The sequence below is a fragment of the Natator depressus genome, chromosome 9 (assembly GCF_965152275.1).
Source record: "Natator depressus isolate rNatDep1 chromosome 9, rNatDep2.hap1, whole genome shotgun sequence".
Lineage (NCBI taxonomy): Eukaryota > Metazoa > Chordata > Testudines > Cheloniidae > Natator > Natator depressus.
The window spans coordinates 66506792-66516450 of NC_134242.1; the positions used below are offsets into that span (position 1 = coordinate 66506792).

The 9659-nt window shown below is 45.1% G+C and overlaps 1 pseudogene; it reads left to right on the top strand.

Annotated features, from left to right (window-relative positions):
• Positions 1 to 219: 219 nt before the first annotated feature.
• On the top strand, positions 220 to 383 carry LOC141994271 (U2 spliceosomal RNA; annotated as a pseudogene).
• Positions 384 to 9659: the final 9276 nt, after the last annotated feature.

The window sequence follows — 9659 nt, forward strand, 5'->3', positions numbered from 1 at the left end:
TTAGAAAAGGTGGCTGGTAACTGTTAGCCAGCATAACAAGAGTCAGTACTCCAGTGGGAATCAGGGTATGTATTTCTGTTGTTTAAAGAAACCTCTCTGGCCAACCCTATCCTGTAATTAAACCAGTGTTAAGAATTAAACCTGCAGAACAGGACTGATTTCCTCCAGGCCCCCCTAATGCCAGAGGAAGAAAAGCTGAATTTTGATGAGATGAAAGAGGTTGCTGCCTTATATGATCTTATCAGTTTAATATCTGATATGTCCTTTATTCGAGGACTGTATATTAAATTGATTTTTGGAACAGGGGGATGGAATAGGAGCTTGCTCTGTTCACCCCATGCATCGACCTGGTATTGCAGTGCTTCCAGGAACGGGAAAAAAATGATACTGAGTTCTAGGAAGTGCAGCCCAGGGGAAATGTATGGGGGAGGGGATGCTCAAAGCAGGAGCAGCAGAAGTGCTCTAAAAGTGGGGAGGGGACACAGGTGCCCGAACGGTGGCTCCGCCCCTATGCCATGATGCCCTGAGGCTCCACTCCCGCACTGCCCTTTCCCCTGAACGCCCACCCTCATGCTACCACTTTCTATGAGGACCTGTTCCTGTGCAGCCTCTCCCTCCCCGTACTCTTCCCCCCGCTTGCTCCTCTCCACCCCCTCCTTCCATTGCTCGCCCTTATCCCTGCCCCCCGCTCCAGTGCCCATGGTTCAAAGCTAGCTTTGATATCTTTGCATCTTCAAGATTCTGGATTGCTCCAGGGGCTGAAATGGCCTCCACTGTAAAAAAAAAAAAAAAAAAAAAAAAAAAAAAAAAAGTAACCCTTGGTCTGCTTTCAAATTTATGGCAGCCTGCCAAGACTATGCCATAGTCTGGAGTGGCTCCAAAAACTCAGTAGCAGTGTGCCTGAGGGAAGCTGGCCGTCCTGAAAAAGGGCAATTGGCCCCTGCCACTTGGAGCCATGAAGATAGCCTTATAAAAGCAGCTGGAGCAATGGGCAGAGGTCTCTGCCAGAATCTGTTTCTAATGCCTCCTCGCTTACTCTAGTTAACTAGAGTTGCCTGCATGGGCCAAAAGCAGCATATATGGCTTGGTCTACACTAGGAGTTGAGGTCGAATTTAGCAGTGTTAAATCGATTTAACCCTGCACCTGTCCACACGACAAAGCCCTTTTTTCGACTTAAAGGGCTCTTAAAATCGATTCCCTTACTCCACCCCCGACAAGGGGATTAGCGCTGAAATCGGTCTTGCTGGGTCGAATTTGGGGTACTGTGGACGCAGTTAGACGGTATTGGCCTCTGGGAGCTATCCCAGAGTGCTCCATTGTGACCGCTCTGGACAGCACTCTCTACTCGGATGCACTGGCCAGATAGACAGGAAAAGGCCCGCGAACTTTTGAATTTCAATTTCCTGTTTGGCCAGCATGGCAAGCTGCAGGTGACCATTCAGAGCTCATCAGCAGAGGTGACCATTCAGAGCTCATCAGCAGAGGTGACCATGATGGAGTCCCAGAATAGCAAAAGAGCTCCAGCATGGGCCGAACGGGAGGTACGGGATCTGATCGCTGTATGGGGAGAGGAATCCATGCTATCAGAACTCCATTCCAGTTTTCGAAATGCCAAAACATTTGTCAAAATTTCCCAGGGCATGAAGGACAGAGGCCATGTGAAACTTAAGGAGCTGAGTCAAGCCTACCAAAAAACCAGAGAGGCAAACAGCCGCTCCGGGTCTGAGCCCCAAACATGCCGCTTCTATGATGAGCTGCATGCCATTTTAGGGGGTTCAGCCACCAGTACCCCAGCCGTGTTGTTTGACTCCTTCAATGGAGATGGAGGCAACACGGAAGCAGGTTTTGGGGACGAGGAAGATGAGGATAGCTCACAGCAAGGAAGTGGAGAAACCGGTTTTCCCGACAGCCAGGAACTGTTTCTCACCCTGGACCTGGAGCCAGTACCCCCCGAACCCACCCAAGGCTGCCTCCCAGACCCGCCAGGCGGAGAAGGGACCTCTGGTGAGTGTACCTTTCAAAATACTATACATGGTTTAAAAGCAAGCATGTTTAATGATTAATTTGCCCTGGCATTCGTGGCTCTCCTGGATATACTCCCAAAGCCTTTGCAAAAGGTTTCTGGGGAGGGCAGCCTTATTCCATCCACCATGGTAGGATACTTTACCACTCCAGGCCAGTAGCACGTACTCGGGAATCATTGTAGAAAAAAGCATTGCAGTGTATGTTTGCTGGCATTCAAAAAACATCCATTCTTTATCTCTCTGTGTTATCCTCAGGAGAGTGATATCATTCATGGTCACCTGGTTGAAATAGGGTGCTTTTCTTAAGGGGACATTCAGAGGTGCCCATTCCTGCTGGGCTGTTTGCCTGTGGTTGAATAGAAATGTTCCCCACTGTTAGTCACGGGTAGGGGGAGGGTGGAGAGGCTAGCCATGCACTGGGGGGAGGCAAAATGCGACCTTGTAACGAAAGCACATGTGCTATGTATGTAATGTTAACAGCAAGGTTTACCGTGAAAGAGTGTACCCATTGTTCTATAAAATGTGTCTTTTTAAATACCACTGACCCTTTTTTTTTCTCCACCAGCTGCATGTGTTTCAAGGATCACAGGATCTTCTCCTTCCCAGAGGCTAGCGAAGATTAGAAGGCGAAAAAAACGCACACGCGATGAAATGTTCTCTCAGCTCATGCTGTCCTCCCACACTGACAGAGCATAGACGAATGTGTGGAGGCAGACCATGTCAGAGTGCAGGAAAGCACAAAATGACCGGGAGGAGAGGTGGCGGGCTGAAGAGAGGGCTGAAGCTGAAAGGTGGCGGCAGCGTGATGAAAGGAGGCAGGATTTTAATACTGAGGCTTCTGGAGGATGAAACCAATATGCTCCAGTGTATGGTTGAGCTGCAGGAAAAGCAGCAGGAGCACAGACCACCACTACAGCCCCTGTGTAACCAACCGTCCTCCTCCCCAATTTCCATAGCCTCCTCACCCAGACGCCCAAGAACGTGGTGGGGGGGGCCTCTGGCCACCCAGCCACTCCACCCCAGAGGATTGCCCAAGCAACAGAAGGCTGGCATTCAATAAGTTTTAAAGTTTTAAACTTCTAAAGTGCTGTGTGGCCTTGTCCTTCCCTCCTCCACCCCCCCCTCGCGGTGCTTCTCTGCACCACCCCTCCTGGGCTACCTTGGTAGTTATCCCCCTATTTGTGTGATGAATGAATAAAGAATGCATGAATGTGAAGCAACAATGACTTTATTGCCTCTGCAAGTGGTGATTGAAGGGAGGTGGAGAGGGTGCTTAGCTTACAGGGAAGTAGAGTGAACCAAGGGGCGGGGGGTTTCAGCAAGGAGAAACAAACAGAACTTTCACACCGTAACCTGGCCAGTCATGAAACTGGTTTTCAAAGCTTCTCTGATGCGCACCGTGCCCTCCTGTGCTCTTCTAACCACCCTGATGTCTGGCTGTGGGTAACCAGCAGCCAGGCAATTTGCCTCAACCTCCCACCCCGCCATAAACGTCTCCCTCTTACTCTCACAGATATTGTGGAGCACACAGCAAGCAGTAATAACAGTGGGAATATTGGTTTCGCTGAGGTCTAACCGAGTCAGTAAACTGCAACAGCGCGCTTTTAAACGTCCAAAGGCACATTCTACCACCATTCTGCACTTGCTCAGCCTGTAGGTGAACAGCTCCTGACTACTGTCCGGCTGCCTGTGTACGGCTTCATGAGCCATGGCATTAAGGGGTAGGCTGGGTCCCCAAGGATAACTATAGGCATTTCAACATCCCCAACGGTTATTTTCTGGTCTGGGAATAAAGTCCCTTCCTGCAGCTTTTGAAACAGACCAGAGTTCCTGAAGATGCGAGTGTCATGTACCTTTCCCGGCCATCCCACGTTGATGTGAAACGTCCCTTGTGATCCACCAGTGCTTGCAGCACTATTGAAAAGTACCCCTTGCGGTTTATGTACTCGCCGGCTTGGTGCTCCGGTGCCAAGATAGGGATATGCATTCCGTATATCGCCTCACCACAGTTAGGGAATCCCATTGCAGCAAAGCCATCCACTATGACTTGCACATTTCCCAGGGTCACTACCCTTGATATCAGCAGATCTTTGATTGCGTGAGTTACTTGCATCACAGCAGCCCTCACAGTAGATTTGCCCACTCCAAATTGATTCCCGACTGACCGGTAGCTGTCTGGCATTGCAAACTTCCACAAGGTTATTGCCACTAGCTTCTCAACTGTGAGGGCTGCTCTCATCTTGGTATTCTTGTGCCTCAGGGCAGGGGAAAGCAAGTCACAAAGTTCCATGAAAGTGCCCTTACGCATGCGAAAGTTTCACAGCCACTGGGAATCGTCCCAGACCTGCAACACTATGCGGTCCCACCAGTCCGCGCTTGTTTCCCAAGCCCAGAATCGGCGTTCCACCGCATGAACCTGCCCCATGATGCCTGCATTGCCAGGGCCCGTGCTTTGAGAGAAGTCTGTGTCCATGTCCTCATCACTCATGTCACCGCGCTAACGTTGCCTACTCGCCCAGTATCGCTTTGCCAGGTTCCGGTGCTGCGTATACTGCTGGATAATGCGTGTGGTGTTTAATGTGCTCCTAATTGCCAAAGTGATCTGAGCGGGCTCCATGCTTGCCATGGTATGGCGTCTGCATAGAAAAAAGGAGCAGAACGATTGTCTGTCGTTGCCCTGATGGAGGGAGGGGCGACTGACGACTTGGCTTACAGGGAATTAAAATCAACGAAGGGGGTGGCTTTGCAAGAAACTGAGTGGCCCCCTCAAGGATAGAACTCAAAACTGGGTTTAGCAGGCCATTGATTTCACAGAGGGAGGGAGGGAGGAGAAAATCAATACAAAACAAATCTGGTCTATTTCTTGTTTTGAGCCACTTCATCTATCTTTATACATCTTGCTGGCAGCAGACTGTGCAGTACGACTGCTAGCCATCGTCAACACCTGGGTGCTTGGCAGAAGACGGTGCAATATGACTACTGGCCATCATCTTCTGCTAGCTGCAGAAGCCGGTAGGACTGAATCGCCATGAGACGAAACAAGGGAAATGACCTGGCTGAGTCACTCCCATGTTTGCCCAGGTGCCCGATTAAAAGAGCACCCAGGACTACGTCGATGACAGCTACCAGTCATACTTCACTGTCTGCTGCCAAAAGGCAATAAACTGCTGCAGTGTAGCAATGCAGTATCACGTCTGCCAGCACCCAGGAGACATACGGTGACGGTTAGCTGAGTGGGCTCCATGCTTGCCGTGGTATGGCGTCTGCACAGGTAACTCAAGAAAAAAGGTGCAAAACAATTGTCTGCCCTTGCTTTCACGGAGGGAGGGAGGGAACGGGGGCCTGACGATATGTACCCAGAACCACCCGCGACAATGTTTTAGCTCCATCAGGCACTGGGATTTCTACCCAGAATTCAAATGGGCGGCGGAGAATCCAGGAACTGTAGGATAGCTACCCACAGTGCAGCGCTCCGGAAGTCAACGGTTGCCTCGGTACTGTGGACACACTCCGCCGACTACATGCACTTAGAGCATTTGTGTGGGGACACACACAATCAACTGTATAAAAACGCTTTCTACAAAACCGACTTTTATAAATTCGACCTAATTTCGTAGTGTAGACATACCCTTAGTGTGGCCTGCATAAACTGCTCTTATGGACCTGTAGACTAACTTGTTGTTTTTGGAACTGGAAAACACGCACTTCTTGCCAAGATTTGTGCATTGACTAATTGGTTGTGATAAGAGCTGATTAAAATTCTTTAATCTATTTTTCATTAATTTTTTTTCTTTGCACCTGGATACTCTTGCAAAAAGTCTCTGTTTGCATATGAAAAGGAATAACCTGGGAATTTTGCTTTTTGTTTTTTTTCCCCTTGCCTTTTTTTCCCAGGGTGTTTTCACTTTAAGCTTTTTCTTTCCCATTTTTCTTTCTGTCATTGTTGCATTTGAAAAACTAAGGGAGGAGAGATGAAAACCCCTGGATATCATTGATTCTCTTGCATTTGGTGGTGTGATAAAGGGTGCGCTCAGGGGAGGACAAAAGTGAACCTTCCATCTGTTTTAGAATATTTCATGAACATTTTAAACAAATGTTACTCTTTTGAAACAATGACTTTGAAATTGATGTATTTGCAAAACTGCTTGTTTTTTTTTGCCTGCTTGCATTAGCAGAAAGTCAGCATTACAGGTAACTAAGAAAATCACAAAATAAATAAAGGCACTTGTGTTAATATTGACTAATTAGACATCCAGACATCAGCCCTTTTCCTTTAGGTAAATAAGGAGTATATTGAAAAATGTTAAATATGTGCTATATTTAATGGCCCCACCCCATTAATCTTATCACTTAATATTATTGCTATTTTGTGAGCAGGCATTCCTATAGCTTTTATGAATACTACTGATTTTGAAATGCCAGGATTGTAGGAAGAGAGGAAAATTATCTTTGCTTTTAGGCATTTGTTTAAGGGTCTTGCTAAATGTGGAAGGTACAGCAACTGCTCCATGGTATCCCCCAGGCTCGCCTGAAGTCAGACTAAACTTTGTTTAGACACTTATTTTTAAATGGAACAGGTCCAATGAGATCACCCAATGAAATGACCCTAAAAATAAGAAAGAACATTGAAAGAAACCTAACAGAATCCAGACACTCAGCAGATACAGCAATTTGCTTCTCAGTATTCTGTTGTATTTTGCGTTCAAGTTGTGTGCCTTTTGGAGTGTAACCTAAGCTAATTAAATCACAGTTCCTCCTGAGGGCTGACAGTTTCTGTGAGTGAGATAACAACCGCACCATACTGATAGGGAATGACAAAACATGTGTATGAGGATGCTGTTTCTGCCTTGTCAGATACAGTATGCAGTTGACAGCGTCAAGGAGTTTTCACAACTGTATAGTTCAGCTCACACAAAATAAGAATGTCTAACTGGAGAGTTTCATTGGCTCTCCTGTTCTGTGTTCTCACTATTTTAGTGGTAACAGCCGAAAGTGGGCATGGTGATACAGGGTCTTTATTTCCTACTGCAGCACTGACCTTGGGCAAATGATTCAAACTTGCAGCTTTCCTGTCCATGTAATAGGGATAATATTTGATTCTCAGGGGAGTTGATGCATCGCTATTTGTTAGGCTCTTTGTGGTAGCTGTACGGATGGAACAGTTTAGGTGTAACTAATAGTAGATGAGTCTGAATAACTGCATTTGCTCTCTCAAATACTTTGCCTTGAATTGGAATCTGCAATGACATCAGAATTGTTTGCCTGGTGTCCTTGGCAATAAACTGTGGTCATATAAGGAAATAATACAATTAAATATTAATTGCTTCACAGTGGCGTCAAAATGGGACGGAAAGATGTGTTGGGGGCAGAGACATTCCCTTAAACAATATTCAGCTTGTAAATAAGAGATAACAGAAAGATTTAAGACTTCGTTCTGAGTTATAAATCCAAATGTGTTCCCAACTAAAAAGTAACCATTAAACTTCAACAGGGAAAAGTTTAATGAAGTTTGCATATTCTTTGTGAATTTAATCTGTAAGGTATAGTACAGATGAGGCGTGACTTGGGTATTCATGAGAGAATATTGGTGTGCTTGCCGTTGGAGCCACTTGTGCACTTCTACCCAATGGGATATGTATAAAAGTTGAGTTTCAGTGGGGGATGAGAAGGAGATTTTTACCCAGACAGCTTAGCTCTTGGTGGATTGAAAGTGACTTGGGTTTTTACCACATCCAATTCTATAGGAAATATTTTCAGGTATTTCAATTATGAGCTTGGAACTATAGTTGCAAAAAAGATCCTTTCAAATCACTATTCTGCAGCTTTCAGTGACAAGGGATGTTCATCCCCTCAGCTGAGCTTAGTGCCAAATGTAGGACCCTCCTGGAAAGGCTGTCCGTTTTTCCTTTCACCTAAAAATGCAAAACCATTGTTAGACATGAGCAGCATGCTTGCAAAGATTAAAAGCACAGAAATGTGCTGTGGATCCGCTTTGCTCTCAGCAGTAGGCAACAAAATAATCAATAGGAATTACCCGTATGGGGTTTAAAAGACCTTGTAATAATTAAGTCTTCCAAAAGACATCAAAAGCTGTGGAGGCTTAATGTGAGCTATTGCTTACTGAATCTGCTGTAGAGCTCATTGACTGCCACATCTAAACTGGAAGCTTTAGAAGGCTTGTGACACGCCCATGTGACAGTGTAAATATCAGGCTCTGTCTTGTACTGCAATTCTAATGGAGGCACTCGTCTAAACGTTGCTCTAGTTTGAGTTTTAGAGCAATACATCTGTGCCATCATTGCTTCATGAACAATTACTTTGCACTTAGTGCTATTCACAGGATTTCAGAGAGGGAAACAATCAATCCTGAAGTATTGCTATCCTGACTTAATAGCAGGAAAAAACATGGGTACAGATATTAGTGCAAAGGTTCTGAGTAACTACACAAGATGAGCTGTGGGTACTCAGACCCTTTAAAATGATCAAGGGCACTGAAGTCAGTGGCACAGATGGGAGTAGAACCCAGCAGTCATGATGACTTCTGCTCTAACTGTGCTTCCCCTTTATGATGTAAGCTTTTAATAGAGGCTATCAAAACAAAAATTGAATATTGACATGTAATGTTGAGAATCTAAAAACCTTCAGGTTAGTGTTTAAAATTCTTTTGAAAAATATTTCAGAGGGTTGTGCTATGCTATACACTTGTTTGCTGAACTATAAATGGATTTTCAACTGCTTATTATTGAAATTTTTAGTCTCATGTATTATAAGGACATACTGCATATTTTACAAAGCATTCTTGTATGAAGACCATCCCAGATGGTATGCATGTTGTAGGCTTTGGCCCATAAGATATTTGCTTTGCTTTTCTTGTTTTGTTTCCTGAGCATCATGAAAATGGCTAGGAATATTTCAGTACCTATCTAGCCCATCAGATCTAATGCAGCCTATTTGAAAACCATTTTGCTATGCAAGAATTTTCTGCAGCAATGGTTGTCAGTTTGTACAACTGGAAGTTCTCATTATGAAGAGAAAGGTATTGGTGGTAAACAAAGCAGTCTATGTAGTGTGACAGCAAATGCATCCTCAAGAAGGGGTTTGGAACATGCACTGTGTATTCTGTTGCAAGTTATGCACTGTAGAGAAATATTACATTTTATTGTGCACCTGAACCTCAACTGCACCAGAGCAAACTTAGTACAAATGAGTGTTTTGGTCTATCCCTGGTTTGCAAAACGCAGTGGCTCTGGTGGGATGCGGTGGAGAGGTTATTTTGAACATAGTTTCTTCTTCCCCCTTCCCCTTCCCTGCCCCCCCCAAACATAGCAACCCTGGAAGAATGGGATCAAAGGTGAAGTAAAAGAATTGAGAAACCAGTCTCTTCTTTCCACTGGGGAAGTGTGAAATAAGTTATTTAAAAAAGTGAGCTAATTTTTCTACCATTATAAAATTTCTAAAACTCTCCCCATCTTTCCAATAGAAAGAGGGGAAAATAAATAAGTACATAACCTCTTTAAAACAAAACTAAAATAACTAATTTTTCATCAAAAATTGGGGGGCGAGGAATGGAAAGAAATTTCCAATTAACATGTTTCCATTTAAGATTTTTTGTGAAGCCCCTGAAATTAGACCAG